Genomic DNA, 19,556 nt, shown 5'->3' on the forward strand with positions numbered 1-19,556 from the left:
ATTGTCCTTACTAAGTAACAAAGACTATTGCATCATAAACATATCACATCTCTGCATTCTTACAATATCTCCATTTATGTCACTGCAATTTAAAATGATGTCACACACATAAGAGGTAAGAGGTAGAGTGGGCTTCAGAACACTTGAACTCTGATTCTAGAATTTATGTTTTAATCATCATCACTCAACTTTTGATACCACCAGCTTCTTCACATATGCACACCCACACATACTCTCCTACCTAGGTTCTATATACTGGGTTCAATGACAAAGAAGAAAAGCCTGGCACAATTCAATCTCTTACCCATAGTTCCAGGGCAAAACTCTCCCTGAATCTGGGTGCTGTCTCCAAGGACACGGTCCACTACATTTTTTTCTACTTGATAGGCGTTTATTGGGTAGCCACTTCAACTCAGGCACTGACTCCAGGTTCTGTAGTCGATACAAAAATGTGCAAGATTATATCACCCTCCTTTATTAGTCCATTAAAGGAGAAAAAATATAAAAACAAATAATTAAAAGTAGAAAGTGGCAACTGTAAAATATGAAGACAGAGCTGTGAGATTTCTGAAGACAGTAAGAACATATCAGGTTTGGAGATCAGGGAGTTCTCTGTGAGGAGGGGTACCACCTGCATGAGCTCTCAAAAAGGGAAGGCTTTTATGTGGAATAGTGGGAAATGACTGGAGATGGAGCCCACTGGTGATAGGAAGAATGAGAGAAAATTCATAGTTTTGGGAAAGTGCACAGCTCTTTCTGGAGTCCTAGATAGGTGGTTATATGATGTGAAGCTATGGTGGTCATGTATTCATATATAATTATAGGAAAATTATATGTTTGATTCACTGTACTGTGTCTTTCCTAATCCCATCTTCCTTCCCTTTCTTCATTCTTCTTTGTCTAATCCAGTGAACTTCTATTCTCCCTCTCCCCACTGGATATTGTCCACTATTAATGTTAATTAGTGATTCTTCCACAGCCAGCTGCTTAATGTTTACCCCTGTGCTTGTTTGTTTTTTTCAAAACATAACCAGACAGTTGATTAAAATCTCAGCTTCTCTTAAAAACAGTGAAATGTGCATTGCCACAGAAACACTCTATGGGTTGGAAGAAATGTGGTATTTTGTGTATTCAGATATCATTATCATCTCTGCATAGTGCTCTCTGTTTCACATTTTTCATCCCTAAACTGATAACACAAACAACAGGGCCTACTTTCCTCTGTATTCCAAATTCCCAAGGCAAGAATATTACAAATAAGATATGACACTTATTTGTTCAAATGCTTCAGCTGGCCTGATAAAATAAATTTCAAATATTGTAGGTATGGCAACAATCCTGCAATTGGGTCAACACTTGCTCCTGCTGCAAGGTTATTCCTTTTATTTTCTCCATTACAGCTTCTACCATGATACACCAACCCAACATGTTTTGTTTTATTTTTCTCTTCTATGTAAGTATTATAATAAACATAGATAATATTTCTATGATATTTCCTCTTTATTTCCATTGAAACAAATATGCTGTGAGATGAGTTCATCCAAAAATATGCTTCCACTATAACTTGAATACTACTGGGGAATAAACTATGTAATCAAACTTCTTCAACTAAGCTGATCTTTTTATTTGAATAACAAGGGTTCTTATTGATCATTTCTGAAATGGAAATGAGTGTATAATCTTGAAAAGGAATAAATATTACAAGAGTCTCATGATTTCTCCCTCTCAAAATTATTCTTTGGATCATATCATTTCTATACTACCAGTCAGGCCTATTAAAGAGATATAACTATTTAAATTTTAAAACAAAAGTAATATGGTCAAGAATACTTGTCAAGGTAAAAATTCTAGTTTTGTTTTTTGTTGCTATGAAAATCTGATGCTGCTTCTCTTCAAATTTTGGATATGAAATATCATCTTCTCTAGGATCTTAAATAACCTCAAAGATCTATTAGTATTTTAATATCTATACCTCATAAACACCAATCTGCATTCATCAAAGGAAGAAAGAAGGAAAAAGGTACAAACTGGAAAATGTTTCAACTCACAAGGAAACAAGACTACTGAGTTTTTTCAATGAGAAAAGCTGGCCTTTTCCTGAGCCTCAAGAGCTTGGATGTCCTGTGCATATGAAGACCTCTGTAGAAACATCACGAGCTCTTTTTATCCTATGATTTGCTTTATAATGCTAATTATTTCTCATCTCAAGCTAAACTTCATATAAATAGTTAATTGAGAACAAATTACTTGGACATGAGGTTGACTTTTTTTTCCCCCCACTATTTGGGACATTTTAGTTGTTACCCAGGAGTGGCTTGAATAAATAGCCTCATTGTTGTTTGTTTTGATGATTATATATTTCAATTATTTTTCAAGATTTTGCTATCCTTAGCAAAACATGTTTCTTAAATTTACAAGAACATTACAGAAGTAATGGTAGCTTCTCTCAGAAAAAGCATAATGCATTAATTAAATATCTTATATTGGTCCTGGCACAAAACTAGTGCATGAATGGTACATTAATACATATATAATCAAATTATATGATCAATACTGAAATTACATAGAATGACTACCATACACATGCGCTAAAGTAAAAGTTTGCTTACTGAGTAGGAAAAAGGGAACATTTCTTGATAATTTTAGGAAAAACAGAGTAAAAAATCCATATTCCATTAGATATTTTATTACATGATCTTCTCTTGTCATCATACTTATTGCTTTTTTAGTTCTTAATTATCTATCAGAAATGCTTTACATGATATGAAACTTTGCCTTTAGTTCACCTGAAAATGCACAGACTATAGCTCAGAATAAATTCTAAATTATATCCATAAGCTTTTGAAGGACCAGAATGTTCAGTCTAATATCACCAACCTTATTATCTATCATCTTTCTATCTACTTACTTATCTATCTATCTATCTATCATCATCATCATCAATTTATATCGTTAACAGGTCTTCAAGTACACTTGGCCCCTTTACCTCTCTATCTTCTCCATTAGGAACTGGATTTTTTTTACTATTATTTATTTTTTTATTTATTATTCTTCGATGACAGCAGAATGCATTATAATTCTTATTACACATATAAAGCACAATTTTTCATATCTCTGGTTGTATACACAGTATATTCACACCAATTCGTATCTTCATACCTGTACTTTGGATAATAAGGATCATCACATTCCACTACTATCATTAATAACCACATGCCCCCTCCCTTTCCCTCCAACCCCTCTGCCCTATCTACAGTTTGTCTATTTCCCCCCATGCTCCCGCTCCCTATCCCACTCTGAATCAGCCTCCTTATATCAAAGAAAATTTGGCATTTGGTTTTTTGGAATTGACTAACTTAATTTAGCATTATCTTTGCTAACTTCATCCATTTACCTGCAAATGCCATGATTTTATTCTCTTTTATTGCTGAGTAATATTCCATTGTGTATATATGCCACATGTTTTTTATCCATTCATCTATTGAAGGGCATCTAGGTTGGTTCCACAGTTTAACTATTGTGAATTGTCCTGGTATAAACATTGATGTGGCTGTGTCCCTGTAGTGTGCTAGGAACTGGATTTTAATGTCTCAGTGGCTTCTAGAGATTTTAGTTAGTAGAAAAGGCCACTATTATATTAGAGGAACAGAGGGCTCTGGATGGGACTAGTAGGAAATGCTCTGTCATGAATGTTTTCATAGATAGAGATTAATTTATAATGACATATGCCTTTCAATAGATGAATGGATTAAAAAATGTGGCATATATACACAATGAAATATTTACTCAGCACTAAAAAACAATGAAATCATGGCATTTGCAGGGAAATGGATGGCATTAGAGCAGATTATGCTAAGTGAAGTCAGCCAATTCCTAAAAAACAAATGCCAAATGTCTTCTTTGATATAAGGTGGGCAACTCAAAACAGAGCAGGGAGGAAGAGCATGAGAAGAAGATTACCATCAACAGGGACAAGAGGTGGGAGGGAATGGGAGAGAGAGGGGGAATTGCACGGAAGAGGGAAGGAGACCCACATTGTTATACAAAAATACATATAAGAGGATGTGAGGCAAATGGGAGGAAAAAAAAATAAGAGAGAGTGGGAGAAATGAGTTATGGTAGATGGGGTAGAGGGAGGGGAGAGGAGGGGAAGGAAGTGGAGGAAAGGGGGGATAGGAAGGGGATAGGAAGGACAGCAGAATACAACAGACACTTGTTTGGCAGTATGTATAAACGTGGTTGTATAATCAACATGACCCTGAAATCTGTACACGTGGGAATAATAAGAATTCATACCTCATTTGAAAAAAATGTATAATATATGATATGTCACGATCAATGCAATGTTTTGAGCAACTAATAAATTTCTGATGTTTAAAAAATAAATAAATAAATAAATAAATAAATAAATAAATTTATAATGGCATAGGTAAACAAGATATAAGGATGAAAGAAAAATATCATATTGTCCTTGATGAACAGAAAGCAAAACACAGTTACTACTTATCAATTTATCAGTAATTATGAAATAAAGAATTAAACTAAATTAGTTTCTTTTTATTCCTTCAGTTTCTTCAGCTACAAACCAAATGAGAAAACTAGTAACTATTTTTTTCAGCATATTTCTATTTCTCTTTGTATGTAATGTTTTTATATGGATTTATTATGGATAAATAAGTCTTCTAGTAATAAGAGCATTATAGATTTCTGGAGAAGATCAACACCAGGTCCATTGTACTCAACAGTATCTGCCATGAGGCTAATACTATAGCCTAAAAAAATTATTTATAGCCAAAGAGGGGCATTTATTTTGAAAAATTAAAAAAAATATATGAAAATAAATTAAATCCAACAGTCCCAAACTGGCAACAAAGCAAAAATCCATCTGCAATAAAATGAATAGAAAAATTGTACTATATTCATATAATACTATACTATTGAGCAGAGAGAATGAATGAGATTTAGTAACACACAACAGTGTTGAATTTCACTAACACAGTATTCAGCAAAAGAAGCACAGAGATCAAGAGCAGAATAGCTGTTACCAGGGGCTGTGGAGAGTGGCAGGAGGGAGGTCTGTGGATAGGTTGATCAACAGATACTAAGTTATAGTTCCTTAGGAGTCAGAAGTTTTGGTATGCTATAGCACAGTAGGATGACTGAAGATAACAGCTATCTGCTGTATATCTCCAACAGCTAGAAGAAATAATTTTGAGTTTTTAATATAAAGAAATAAATGTTTGAGGAGATAGGTATGTTTACCCTGATTTAAACATTATGCAAGGTATACATGCATCAAAATACACATGATAAGCCATTAATATGTAAAATTTTTGTTTTTATGTTTCAGTTAAAAATAAATTTTATTTAAATAAAAAATAAACCTAAGAGTTTTAATATTAATGGCTATACCAGGCATGATGGTGCATACTTGTAATTTCAGCTGCTCTGAGACAAGTCAGGATTGTAAATTCAAAGCCAGCCTCAGCAATTTAGGAATGCCATAAGCAACTTAGGGGAGACCCTGTATCAAAATAAAAACCAAAAAGGGCTTCATGCATCTCAGTGGTAAAGTACCCCTAGGTTCAATCCCTGGTACAAAAAGAGAGAGAGAGAGAGAGAGAGAGAGAGAGAGAGAGAGAGAGAGAGAGAGAGAGAGAGAGAAAGAAAAAAATATTAATGTCTGCTTTAAAAAAAATCGACATAGCTCCAAAAATGGTTTGGGAGTAATATAAGTTACCCTCTTTTCCATTTACCTTTTAATAATTCCATTTCATATCTATTCATGTTTGGTACTAGATGTCCATGTTAGTGTTTCTTACATAATAGCCATATTTATCAGCTATTAGTGATGTTAGGAAGCTGCATACAATAACTGACATGAGATGAAAAAGAGAAAGTAGAAAAAAATTATAGAACCTTCTGGAAACTTCCTAATCCACAGGAATACTGCCATGTCAGCAGTGACCACGTTTTATGAAGTATCATTTTGACAAACTGTTTTCACATGTCAACGTATGAAGTGGAAACAGATTAAATGAACAAATCACCCTGTAGCCACGGTCTGTACCTTATAAAGAGAGGTGAATAGGACTCTTTCTTGGTGCCACTGATTTCCAATAAAACATTACACATGCGTAATGATTGCTTTCTGTTGGATTAGGAATGGTTTGTCAACTAAAAGAAAGTGAAAAGAGTAATAATGAGGCCCAAAAGGAACTTCTTAGTCTAGATTTAATTTTCATTGTTTTTTTTTTCTTTAACAAATTTTGGTAATAATTTACATTTTTTGCCTTTCTCGATGATATCCCTCCTTGCTCTTTATATTTCATCAGAATTCAGTGAATGCTTCCATTAAAGTACTGCTTGTCAAGTTTGTAAGGACAGATAATGCAAAATTTGTTAATATATTGAGGTCTTACAATGTGTGAGCCCTGAACAAAGTGCTCCCCATGTAAGTTCACTTAATTTCAATATCAATCTTCTGACTCTGGTAATAACATTATACTCATACTATAGAAAAGAAAATAAATCACAGAGAAATTGTGACCACTTTAAATAACATCAATGAAACTAGAATTTAAAGGTAGTCTGATTCTAAAAGTTATATGGTCCCCAGTGGTGCATTAAAAAACATTGTTAGGCACAAATAATTTGTAAAATAGTCCCAGATATACCATATTAATTAATCATAAATTTTACAAAAGGTGCTTGGTAGAATCTTAGATAAACAAACATCAATCCAATTTAATTTTTTAACAAGAAAATAGCATAAGTATACCAGAACAGATCAAGTGCTTTCTTTCTTTCATGCAACTTGATTAGTTTAAATAAAGGTGATGTTAACATGACAAGTCATTTTGTATTTAATAACTTTGGAATAATATAAAATGTAATTTAAAACATTCAGAAATAAATTTTTTCTTTGTGAATAAAAAAGAGATGATAAAATCACAGCCCTCTATTCCTCAGTACGATTTTAAAGAATGTCATTCCTATTTTATCCTTAAATGTTAAATATATTTCATAATTGTTTTTTGATAAAACTACATATCAAAAATGGAGGTGACAAGCAGGCACTACCTGAAAATAGAAGAGAAAGACTTGTGCTTAAGCGCTCAGAAATTTGCTTTAAAGTAATTCTTAATTACTTCTTTGTAGTTTTGTATAAAAGTCATTAATTTTATGGTGACATTTGTAAGGAAGAGACTGAACTCATACCCAACTCACCAACTATGTGAGCACAAAAGTAAAATGTTTTGGAACATTCATGCCGTTTTAGAACTTCATAATGTGGCAAGTAAGACTTTGACTCCATCTGTTTCCTTCCCTTTGTTGTAGGATATTTCCTGTCAGACCTTGTTTCCTTGTTTAGAGGAGCTGGCCACTGGCAATTCTCATGCTTCACAAGAGTTTCATTTAAAAAAGATACTAATTAGAGAAAGATATTCTAACTAATACCAAGTTCAAAAATCCTAAAAACGACTCCAGTTGCTCCAGCTTGTTGTTCCAGCGAACTTGGCAAAACCATCAACTCTGTTCAGAATGCCAAAGTCTATAGTGTAATGACATAAAATTTCCCCTTCACACAATTGAATGGGGAAGAATTATTTCTATTTTAAAAAGCATTTGGGGTAGAGGAACAATAGAGATATACAACATTCTGCATAAAGTTTGCCTTACCTGTTTGAAAATAAGTCCACCTTGTTATATAATATATATAACTATAGCATATATAATCTTTTTCACACTGTTTACAAATATAATTGCTAAAAATTCATTGCACTATTGTCTTCAATCTAATTTTCACTTTTATATTAATGGACTGTATAATGTAATGTATTCAATTCTGCATTTAGTTAGGAAAGATTCAAAGAGATGCAGGTTTATATATATATAAAAAAACACCTCTTTAAATATTGTTCATTTAACCAAAAACTTACATTCCTTTAATATGCTTAATATATCTTTTTGTGAAGTAACTATTTATTAAGTTCAGTAGTTTACTTCAGTCAGTTGTAGGTACAAAATGAATGAAGGAAGAGAGAATAAAGGATGCACTGCCTTCCTAATAAGCTGTGTATCAGAACTTGTTGAATAGATAGAACTTTTAAGGGGCAGCCTCTCAGGACCACATCTTTATCAAACTAAGTACAGTCCACTAAATAACTCAGCTTATGAACAGCCCACAGCCTATCACATATCTGTGATAATGTAACTTCTCCAGCTGCTTTTTACTTTTATAACAATACACACACAGTGCACGCGAACGCGCGCGCGCACATGCGTACACACACACACACACACACACACACACACACTTTTCCCTCAGAATTTTGCCTGGAGATTCCTTTTCCTTTCTTCAGTCCACCCTTTTTTTCATTAATTGCACTTGTATAGAGATATTGCATGTATTTCTGGGTTCTAGCACAAGATTAAAACTTCTTGACGGATGCGGATGGCAGTAGTAGAAAAGTCATAAGTTGCAATTTAAATCTGAATACATATTTAATCATATTTGTTATTCCTTAAGCACAGAGCTTCTTCAAGGAGTCTATTCCAGTCCTGTGAAAGAAAATTTGTTTTTCAGCTTTCTTTCCTTGCAGAACTGTTGCTAATTTTAAGTGTGACAATTACATTTCTGTAAATTTCATTCTCTTTATGGGATCTATCTATCCAGTGAGGGACTCAAAGAGGTCATCAAAATTCCCATTTTAAAATGCTTTTTGAAGAAAGAGTCTTGTACATTCCTATAACAGTTCTATTGAAACATCTCTATCCCACACTATAATTTCTAAACATGTAATATTCTATGTTTAATACATAATTAATTTTATTCATAAATATTTTTATTAGAATGGTTTCTTCAGTTTCAAAATTTTTAAATACATTTTTTTCATTCTTAAATAAAATTTGTTTTGTGGTAGAAAGCGCTTTAACAAAGACATCTGAAATTATACTGTGCAAATTTTTAAAATATCAGCATTATTTATTAACAGAAAATGCCAATCGTATAAAACATTATTCATCTACATTGAGAAAGACCTAGACAATTTCTTCCTCTTGTTAAGCTTTTGTCTCTTAAAGTACTGCAGCTCAGCCTGGAGATTATTGATCTTCTCAACAGCTGTAGCAGACACAAAGCAAAACCCTTTGTCTTGAATGTAAGTAACTCTGACTATTATATGCAAATATTGCAAAATAATATAAACAAAAGTTGCATAGAGTGGACCTAAATACACACACTTTTAAAAGTGCCAAGAAGAGTTTCTTCTTTTGTTAGAGAAAATGCTATCACCCATCTGTCTTTACTAAAATCACATTTGAAATACATTGGAGTTCTGTGCCCAGAATTTACTAGTTTACAGACTGTTGTTCCAGGTTTGCATTAAAAAGCACAGCATCAGCAAAATGCCCTCTGGTTTGCATCAATTTATATATTTAATTGAACCACCTGGTTTTACAACAGCAAAACATTTCCACACAATTCAAAATTCCCATCAAGGAGCAATAGATTTGTGAAGCCAGGTGTAGAAGTCCCACTGTTTCTCCCAGCCTCGTTTTAAATGTATGATGAAACTGGAATTATTGAAAGGAGAGGATTGCAGCAGAAGCAGCAAAATAGGTAAGCCTGGCCCCCAATGATAATTTGATATTTTTTATAAAGGCTGAAAAATCTAATAAAATGCCATATTGATGAAAATATTTAGCCTCCTTTATGTCTTTATTCAATATCCCTACTTCCAGTCATATAACCAATCTACTCAGAATATGGCATGTCTCCAAGCAAATGCTTATTTCAACAATTCTGCCAGCGTTTTACATACTTTATAAGTATTCTTTCTGATTTTTAAAATTAGAAATTTCTACCTGGTTACTTAGGTCATTAGAAAATGCCATAAAGCCAATTTGATTGCTCATATTTTGTGCTATTATTTATGCTAGAATATACTATGAGGAAGAATGAAGTAGAACTGACTGAAATAGAAGTCTATCCAGTGCTCAAGTAAAATTCTGACAGAGGCCCACAATATAGATCAAAGTCATGTTCTAATATATCTGTCTATATATACATAAATAAGATATACAAAATGAAAATATTCATCATCTATGTATCTTTTACTAGCTCTTGATTTTGAAAAGTATACAACTTATAAATAAAATATTTAGCTATATTTGTTTCTCAAAGAAAATAATATAAAAAATTTGTTATTTGTAACCATTTTATCAATACCGCTGTTTGAAATGCTGTATTTTAAAGACTGCATTGCCATAAGGTTTTTTGGAATTTAAATGTTTCCGCTTTACTCATAGATGAAAGCAATATTTTAGAAGCAAATAAGAAATTTTAAATTCAAACTAAGAGTGGGAACTGAAGGTAAGATTCTAATTATATCTCAGACTTCGCCAGCTTGCTTTGGGATGAAGTGAATGTTTTAATTTCTACCTCAGAACTACAACTAAAGCAAAACAAAGCTGGGGTTTGTTTTTCTTGAGAAAAGAAAACAGGTGTATCTTTCACAGTTATTCTGGATCAAAATAATCTATTTTTTTCAAGACAAAAAAGGAAAAGATTATAATCTATCAAATAAAGGCTACACTAAAATATCTTTATGATATTTATTGCAAGTTTCACAGTTTGTAAGAACTACAAATACACATCCTTTTTCCTGCTTCTCACAATCTTATCCCAGAATCCTTCTTCAGAACCTTTATTTTCCAATTTCCAGTGGTGTGTTTCTGTGCAATTCTCAAGCAATTTAGGTAATTCTTCCACTGTCAGAATGTTTGCTCTGTGTTCAATTAAGACTGAACTTACAAAATGAAAAAAAAAAAATTATCCAATTCACTCAAGATTTCAATCAGTCTTTGAGACGGTAGGTAGAAAAATGAGACTTAATGAAGTTTTGGACAGACCAATGACATTTTTTCCCATTATTTTGTTAATACCTAAGGGTTCCAATTTGTTCAGAGTGGCTACATAGTAGAGGCTCTAAGCTGGGCTAGTTTCCCCATTAAAAGAACCATCACAAGCACCTTCAATCAAGGTCTCAGCCCATTTATTCAAGTGAAGGCTGAATTACTTTATTTATCTCTGCAATTTCTATGCATGTGGCCTTTACAGCTGAAACTAGAAATTGCCAACATAAAGATTATAAGTCTAAGGATGAAGCTAAGTGGTAGAGCACTTGCCTAGAACCCGTGAGGCATTGGGTTCAACCCCCAGCACCATAAAAATAATAAATAATATTTTGTCGGAAACTGAAGGGGTATACTATGTGTTGATGTAATCCAAATTAAAGTCTCATATTCCTCTTAAAAAATAACTTTCTGAGCCTACTTGGAGTGAGAATCTAGAGGAAAATAACTATGGGCTTTTCACTAGTTTGAAATAAGAAATCATTGTGTTCTCTTTCATCTACCTTACTTTACCACAATTAGATGTTTAACAACAAACAGGAATATTAAAAATGTGGTGATTTTTAATTGAATCATCACATCAAACCCGAATTGACTGTTAGAAAATAACATAAGCTAGACTTTCAGGTCTTTTATTGGTTATGCCATTTTTCATTTGTCACTATTCTAATGTTTCACCATCAAAACATAATGTTTCTTTAAATTCTTAAAAGAATGCTTCACTTGTGTTCCCATACCATGTATTGACTTGGTTTCCCTTGCCTCTGCTCTTGTCCCCACCCCCAGTGGAAAAATTTCATACACATGAGTAAACAGAAATTGAATTAATCCATGACCTTCCAAGGTCAGTTTTCAACATTGTTATGCATTAAATTGTAAACATCAAAACTGGTGTTTCCTAAAGCTCCAGTAGTATTAAAATGTGCTAGGTAACAAAGCTGGAATTTATTTATTTTTTCCTCTTGCTTTAAATTTAAATAATTTCTAGATACAGTATAAACTTTGGAAGCATATATTTACAACAAATCAAATGAGAGCTACTAAACCTTCTCCATTTAGCAAAACCAGAAACATTAGCAAGCCCCCAATTCTTTGTTTTATGAGAAATCAAGGATGTAAGTAATTGGGGGCAGGAGAAGGAACCTGAGTTATTTTATGGTTGTCATCAACCCTTTCTATTCAACAAAGCATAATTTCCTCCTGGAAAGAAGCAGATTTCGTACCTCAGGCTGGACATAAATCAAACAGAAATGCTATAGCATAGACTATAATTTTATAAACTATCATGTTGTGGAAAATAGAGTTAAGCTGTAATCTATGATGCAGTTACCATCCCTCTGAGGAATAATTGAGTAATGGGAAAGCAGCTCTAAAGAGCTTTGGGTGTTGTGATCTTTTGGAACCTCCAGAGAATGACTAGGCTCTTTCAGGTAAATGATTTGAGGGTTTTCTTAGTGCCTTTTATTCGACAAAAGTCTCTTTGGCAGTCTTCAATAAAACCATGTGTATCTCTTTCACTACATGAGCATATTTTTAAGCTATTTTAAAAAGAGCACTTTCTTCCAAATGTAATAGCTGCATTAACAGCTCCAAAAATTATGTCACATTTTATAAAAGGATTTAAACACTTAAAAAAGAAGAAAATTTTTTATTACAAGTGTCTAACTTGTAAGAATAACTATAATGAAGTAGGATTTATATGTAAAATTTGATAGTATCTGAACAACATAGTTTAGAATGCTATAAATCTAATGAGTCACTAGGAATTAGTTCCAGCATAACTGATCAGCTGGGCCAAAAACTGAGATATTAAATTAGCATTTATCCTATATTTTTCACATTCAAAGACCAATCGACTATCAACTGTCCAGCATGCTTGTGGCTTTGGCCTTTAACTTTTTGGCCCATGCCTTTCTGCCTACTTTCCAAATTTTACCAAGTCATCAGGCACCTTCATCAGGGGCAAATGCTACTCCATCAAAACATAATGTTTCTTTAAACTCTTAAAAGAGTGGAAAGGCTTCCAAGTTGGTCAATTTTATTGCTCATTCACAGGACTATTTTTTTTAACATACCAGTGTAGGATAGTTTGAAACTGTTTTCTGTCTCAAATATGACATTAACTTCATCTGCCTTTTATTAACATTGTGTGATTTGAAATTACAGAATGTAGTCTTAAATATGTGCTTTTGTGTTTTCTGCAAAATATACTATATTTTAGCAAAGGCTTGGTAAAGTTTTGCTTATTTTTGTTGTCATAATCTCTATTAGGTATTTTGCTTGTAAATTTAATATGAACCAAACCATGATAATGGATATTAATTTTTTTCTCTATTTATTAGAATGAATTACTAATTTCATTATCTGGAAGAAATTATAGTCAACTCTCATTAATGTGTATCCATTCAGAATGCTTATTTCTTTTTAAAATGGGTGCTATTCTACATTATGTTTCCAATGAGATTACTTTTTAAGAAAAATGTGAGCCCTTTTTATGTTAAATTATAATAAAGAACAACTTTCACATGTTGAATTCTAAAACTTACTGTGATGGTATTTGGAAGTGGAGCTCATAGGAGGTAATCAGAATGTAGCCTACCCATGTACTAAGTGGAGTCCTTATAAATGAAGATAGTCCTAGGAACTGTTCACAAAACTTGAGTTATTCTGTTATTATTATTATATTATAATTATTATTTATATCCGGTGGATATAAAATGATATCTCACTCTGTTCTTCAACTGTATCCCTGACTTTATTTCCCTGATTATCAATGTGATTGAGCACCTGATTATAGTCCATCTAATAGATGAATAATTTAAATGGATATTCTGGACTTCAGCTGATTTCTGCACACAGACCTTAAAAGTGAAGAGGCCTCAGAATAACATATATTAAACTCTGAAAAGTAATGGAACCAGAATACTATAGCCAAGAAAATATTAAGCTTCAAAATTGAAGATGTAATAAAATGTTCTATGTTACAAAAAACTAAAAGATTTCATAACTAGAAAGACTACACTACAAAACATCCTCCATAAAATGTTTCATAAAGAAGCAATGAAAAATAAAAAGAAAACAAGCTTAAGGAGGCTTTAATCTAGAAGACTAATCAATCAAAGAATCAAATAAAATTTAAAAACTAGGATGAAATCAAAATGAAGGAAATAAAAATTATCTCTTGATAAAAACATTGTAAGTGGACTAGAATCCTCAATTGAAAGATTTAGGTTAGCAGATTGAATCAAAATTCAAGACCCAACAATATGCAGTCTGCCAAAGACTCACCTCTCAGGCAAAACGTCCATAGAATGAAAGTGAAAGGTTGAGGGGGAAATACCACTTATGTGTATCTCATAAACAAATAAGGGTTACTATTCTCATAAGAGATAAAGTGGATTTCAAGCCAAAATTAATCAGAAGAGACCAAGAAGAACATTTCATACTCCTTAAGGAATCATACAACAACAAGATATAATGATCATAAGTGTTTATGCCCCAAACAATGGAGCATCTATGTTCATCAAGCAAACCTTTCTCAATATTAAGAATCAAATAGACCACAGTATACTGGGTGACTTTAACATGTCTCACTCATTACTGGATAAATCCTCCAAACAAAGAATAAGTAAAGATTCTAAGGAACTAAAAAGTACAATCAATAATCTGAACTATCAGACATCTTCAGAATATTTCATCCACTGATTACTGAATGCACTTTATTCTCAGTAGCACATGAAACATTTTCTAAAATAGATCATGTTTTAGATCACAAAACAAATCTTAGCCAATACAAAAAATAAATAGAGATAATACCTTGCCTTCTATTAGATCATAATGGAATGAAATTAGAAATCAATGGTAAGAAAAAAAATAGAAACCACTCTAACATCTGGAGAAAAAAATAATACTTTTAAATGATGAAGAAACCATCAGAAGGAATAAGGGAAAAATTAAAGCTACACTGATATTTCATCTCACTTCAGTCAGAATGACAATTATCATGAATACAAATAACAATAAATACTGGCAAGCATGTGGAAAAAAAGATTCACTCATGTTATTGGTGAGACTGCAGACTAACACAAGCACTCTGGAAAATATTATGCAGAGTCCTCAAAAACTTGGAATGAAAGGACCATGCAACCCAGCTATCCCACTCCAGGGTATATATCCAAAGCTTTTTAAATCAGCATACTTCAGAAACACAGCCACATTGGTGCTTATAGCAGCAAAATTCTAACAGCTGCTATAAATAGCTAACCTAAGGAACCAACCTAGGTGACCTTCAACAGATGAACTGATAAAGAAAGTGGGGTATATACACACAATGAAGTATAACTGTAAAGAAGAATGATGTTATAACATTTGCTGGTGAATGAATGGAACTGAAGACTATCATGCTAAGTGAAATAAGCCATTCCCAAACAAAAAAACAAAGCTTGAATGTTTTCTCTGATAAGCTAATCCAAAATAATGGGATATAAAAAATAAATAATAATAGAAGAAATGTCAGGGAAAGGAAGGGGGGAAGAGATGGGATAAGGAAAATCAGTAGAATGAATCTGAGCTGATTTTCCTATGTATATGTATGAATGTACCACAGTGAAGCTCACCATCATGTACATCCACACAATGCTAATTTAACTGGGCACAGTGGTACACGCCTGTAATGCTAGTATCTTTGGAGGCTGAGGCAGGAGAATTGTGAGTTCAAAGCCATCCTCAGCAAAAGTCAGACACTAAGCAACTCAGTGAGACCCTGTCTCTAAATAAAATATGAAATAAGGCTGGGGATTAAGAGTAGAGGGAAAGGAATGAGGTACAAGAAAGGGAGAGGCCAGGGAAACATTAGGGACTGAATTAGAACAAATCGTCTTCCATGCTTCTATAATTATGCTATGGTATACTCAATTGTCATGTATAAATTATAACAATTTATTAAAAAAGAGTTTGAAAAAATTGCCATTAATTCTTTTAAATGTTTGGTATAACTCACCAGTGAAATGGTTTTAAGTTTTCTTTGTGCATAATATTTAAAATTACTAATCATCTGTTATAGGAAGACATATATTGTCTAATTTCTTCCTGAGTCATATTGGTAATTTGTATTTTCCTAAGAATTTGTCAATTATTTTATATGTTCTTTTGGTAAGGAAGGCTGATATGGGTCTGGGAAGTTGGAGACCACTCCTGGGAGATTGAAATGTTATTGTCCCCCAGATTCCAGCCTATACTGCACCCCCAAAAGGTTGTTAATGAAGTAACTCCACAGTAGATAGGGAGTTGTTAATTAATACCCCCTGGGCTACCACCCAGATCACTCCACCTTGGCCCCTCCAACCCACCTGTTTCATGTTTTGGCCACCCCACTGGCATCTCCTGGGTCTAGTCATGTATGCAGGAAGGAGAGAGATAAGAGGGAAGAAGGTAGGAGAACAAAAAAAAAAAAAAGTCTAAAATGTATAACACCCTCACTTCTTAAGATAACCAGGATACCAGCTATGACCCCCTACTCTATTTTTTTTTCAATAAAACCTGCTTTATTTGTTTGCCTCTGTGTGTTTCTCTAATGTTATACTTCAACATTCCAGGAAGCAGATAACAGGCAGTATCAACTTTTATCCTTAGTTTATTACCTGAGATGCAGGACAAAGAAAGTGAACCCCAAATCCTGACAGTGCTGAAGAAGCAGCATTCAAATTTTGACAAATGAAGACAGATAACATTTCCAGGATAGGACACCAGAGAAGAAGAAGCTTTGTAGAAAGAGATGAAATCAAACATCTGGAAAATATTCTTCTCAAAATCTATCTATTGATTAGCATGTGTGTTTAAGTAATCTCTCAAAGCCCTGGAAAGAACCACTGGTTAAAGACAAGAGGTATTTCCTGCTGAGAATAGTTTGTGTTCCATTGGGCTAGAGTTGAAAGAACTTCTGACAAAGGTGTGATCATATTGTAGACTCTTTAGGGGGTGTTACCTTAAGAGAGAGAGAATGTTAGTTCCACAATAAACTCTTATTTTTGGACCCGATAAAATAGCCTACCTGTAAGCCTTTGAAGAATTAAAGTTGAAGCCTTGAAGAATTAACCTTTTTTTCCCAGAAAATGTAAGTACATCTTTTCTTTAGAAAAAAAGAAAGATGATATGATACCCAATAATCTAAACTTCAGAATATCTGGGGGGGGAAAAAAAAGCCTACCAGACATGCAAAGAAGCAGAAGTATTTCCTCCAAAGTGAGCAAAGGAAAAAAAAAAAAAGAAATCAATCAATCAACAGAAACCCCCAGCCAAAATTAATACAGATGATAGATTTATTTAAAAAACAATTCAAAACAGCTTGGATAAATATACTCAATGTATTCTAACATACAGAGAAAAACAGCACCATGGTAAAAGGAGAGTTGGAAGATATAACAGACACCCAAATGAAATTTCTAACCTAAACTACCAGAAAATAAAATGATTCTATATAGCTTAACAGAGTAGACACTGCACAAGATTAGAAACTACAGATATACCAATGGAAATTATCCAAAATAAAACAGAGAAAAAAAGACTGAAAAAAAGGTAAAACTTTATTGGTGAACTTCTGAAAACTATCAAGTAAAGTAAATGAATGCATTGTAATTGGCATGTTAGGAGAAGAAAAAAATGTGGGATAACTTTTTAAATTTTGATTGAATTAAATTCGAAGCAATTTCGTTCCATGTGATATTTGTTCTCAGGTATCATTAGCTTTTACTTATTAAGATTTTATTTGACAATTTAATATAACTATATTTAAAAGTTTTATATAAAAATCTTCCTAATCCCCATGTCAAATCTTTGAAATAATGTGCATTTGGGAATTCTCTCTTTTATCGATTTCTATACACCTACTGTTTTTCATTCGTAAATATATCTTTTAAAAATGATATACAGTATTAATTGTCAAATAATGTAAGACAATATATTTGTAGAATTTTGTGTTCTCCTATGCTGGTTTTCCCAAGATGAGAGGAAATTATAACAAGTGATAGGACCTAAACATTTTGCAATTGGTTAGTTCAAGTTAATGCTTAAATATATTACTAAAATGTTGCCCTTTAGGCATTATTTTTTTTTGCCTGAGGTAAAGCCCACCCACACCCAAATTAGTTTCCAAACCTTTCCTAATTGATTCACATATCATGTACTCCAATTGAATGTAGACTTTCTCATCATAATAAAGGTATTGTTGTAACTACAATGTGGAACTCTTATTTCCAAGGTAATCTTACCTTGAGTCTGATTTTTTAATGCCTTGAGTTTTCAATATTCTTGATTTCCTTTTACTCCTGAAATTAAGAGGATGACAGTCATTTCAGTTCTGTGGGTATTCCTTTCCTCCTCCTCCTCCCCCCCCTCCTCCTCCTCCTCTTCCTCCTCCTCCTCTTCCTTCTCCTCTTCCTCCTCTTCTTCTTCTCTTCCTCCTTCTCCTCCTCCTCCTCCCTCTTCATTTCCTTTTCTTCTTCTTTCTCTCTCTCTCTTTCAACTGATTACTGACTAATCTAGAATAGATTCTCCTTAGCTCATTGGTTAATTTTATTTATATGCACTACTTAAACATGATGTCCCCTCCTAAACAACTGTTTCAGACTCTTACATTGGTACAATATTTTCTCCATGTTCCCTGCTCATTTCTTTGGTTTCTAGCTTTCCATGGAAGCTGGAAGCTTTGTTCTTTGTTGACTACTTTTTACCCTGTTAGATGATAAAGAAAGTCAGAGGGAGCTCAAGTACTCTGTTTCCTCTGCTGGACAAGCTTTCTGAATCCTGATCTTGACCTAGTAATTAGACACTGAGACAGGTTCCCAAGGGTCCAAGAAATGCCGTTGATCTTCAGTTTGTTCAGCTATTTCTTGTGAGAATATATGAGTAATGATATCAAAGGTCTTCACATGTAAGTAACTCAAGGCTTCTCTGTATTATTCTTAACCAGAAGCACTGATTGTAACATTAACAGCATAAAACTTAGAAGTTACATGAAGGAATTCATTAACTTTATTAAGCTAAGAAAAGTATTATGAGTACTAGTTTGAGAAAATAAAGAAAAAATACCTTTATTTTCATTTCACTTCAGCAAACTTGCCCTTAAATTATTTTGCTACTTTTTTTTGTTACAAACTTATCCTTAAATTATTTTTTGTTACCTTTTGTCGGAGACCAGCTCCAACAGGGGGCCTCAGGAGAGGAACGGATGGTGAGGAGTCGGCGAAAGAGGGGTGGAGAAACAACACAGACACCAAAGTGAAGGTGTTGATTCCAGTCTTTACTTGTGAAGTTGGTCATATATACTTTTCATTTTGGCAGGCTCACAGTACTTTATGGTTACAAAACAGGAATCATTATTCAAAGAAACAAAATATTACGTAGTTACAATTAGAATAGAAGAATGTATCTTGGCTTATGCATAAGCAAGCATTTGTACTTTCAGTTCAAATTTTGCTTTGAGCTGTTTCTGCTTAGTTAAATTTTAATAATAGTTAGAAATGTTCCAAACTATTGGCCTATACCTTGACCATTCTTTCTTGACTTACTGACTGGAACTGGTGCCATGGTTACAGTCAGTGGTTGACTTGTTATTAATTTTAATCAAACAGGAGTAAGAG

The 19,556-nt window shown here is 33.2% G+C and overlaps 1 long non-coding RNA gene across 4 annotated transcripts in view; it reads right to left on the bottom strand.

Moving 5' to 3' along the window:
• The window catches only part of LOC144366082 (uncharacterized), a 149,327-nt gene extending 130,481 nt beyond the window's left edge, over positions 1-18,846 (bottom strand). For all 4 annotated transcript variants that reach the window (XR_013424934.1, XR_013424933.1, XR_013424935.1 and 1 more), the window contains exons 1-3: positions 18,551-18,846; positions 18,186-18,242; positions 305-432 (exon numbers count right to left, since the gene is read on the bottom strand). This is a non-coding gene — a long non-coding RNA (uncharacterized LOC144366082). The remainder of the gene's footprint in view (positions 1-304; positions 433-18,185; positions 18,243-18,550) is intronic.
• Between the last annotated feature and the right edge of the window lie 710 nt (positions 18,847-19,556).

This window comes from Ictidomys tridecemlineatus, chromosome 8, assembly GCF_052094955.1.
Source record: "Ictidomys tridecemlineatus isolate mIctTri1 chromosome 8, mIctTri1.hap1, whole genome shotgun sequence".
Classification (NCBI taxonomy): Eukaryota; Metazoa; Chordata; class Mammalia; order Rodentia; family Sciuridae; genus Ictidomys; species Ictidomys tridecemlineatus.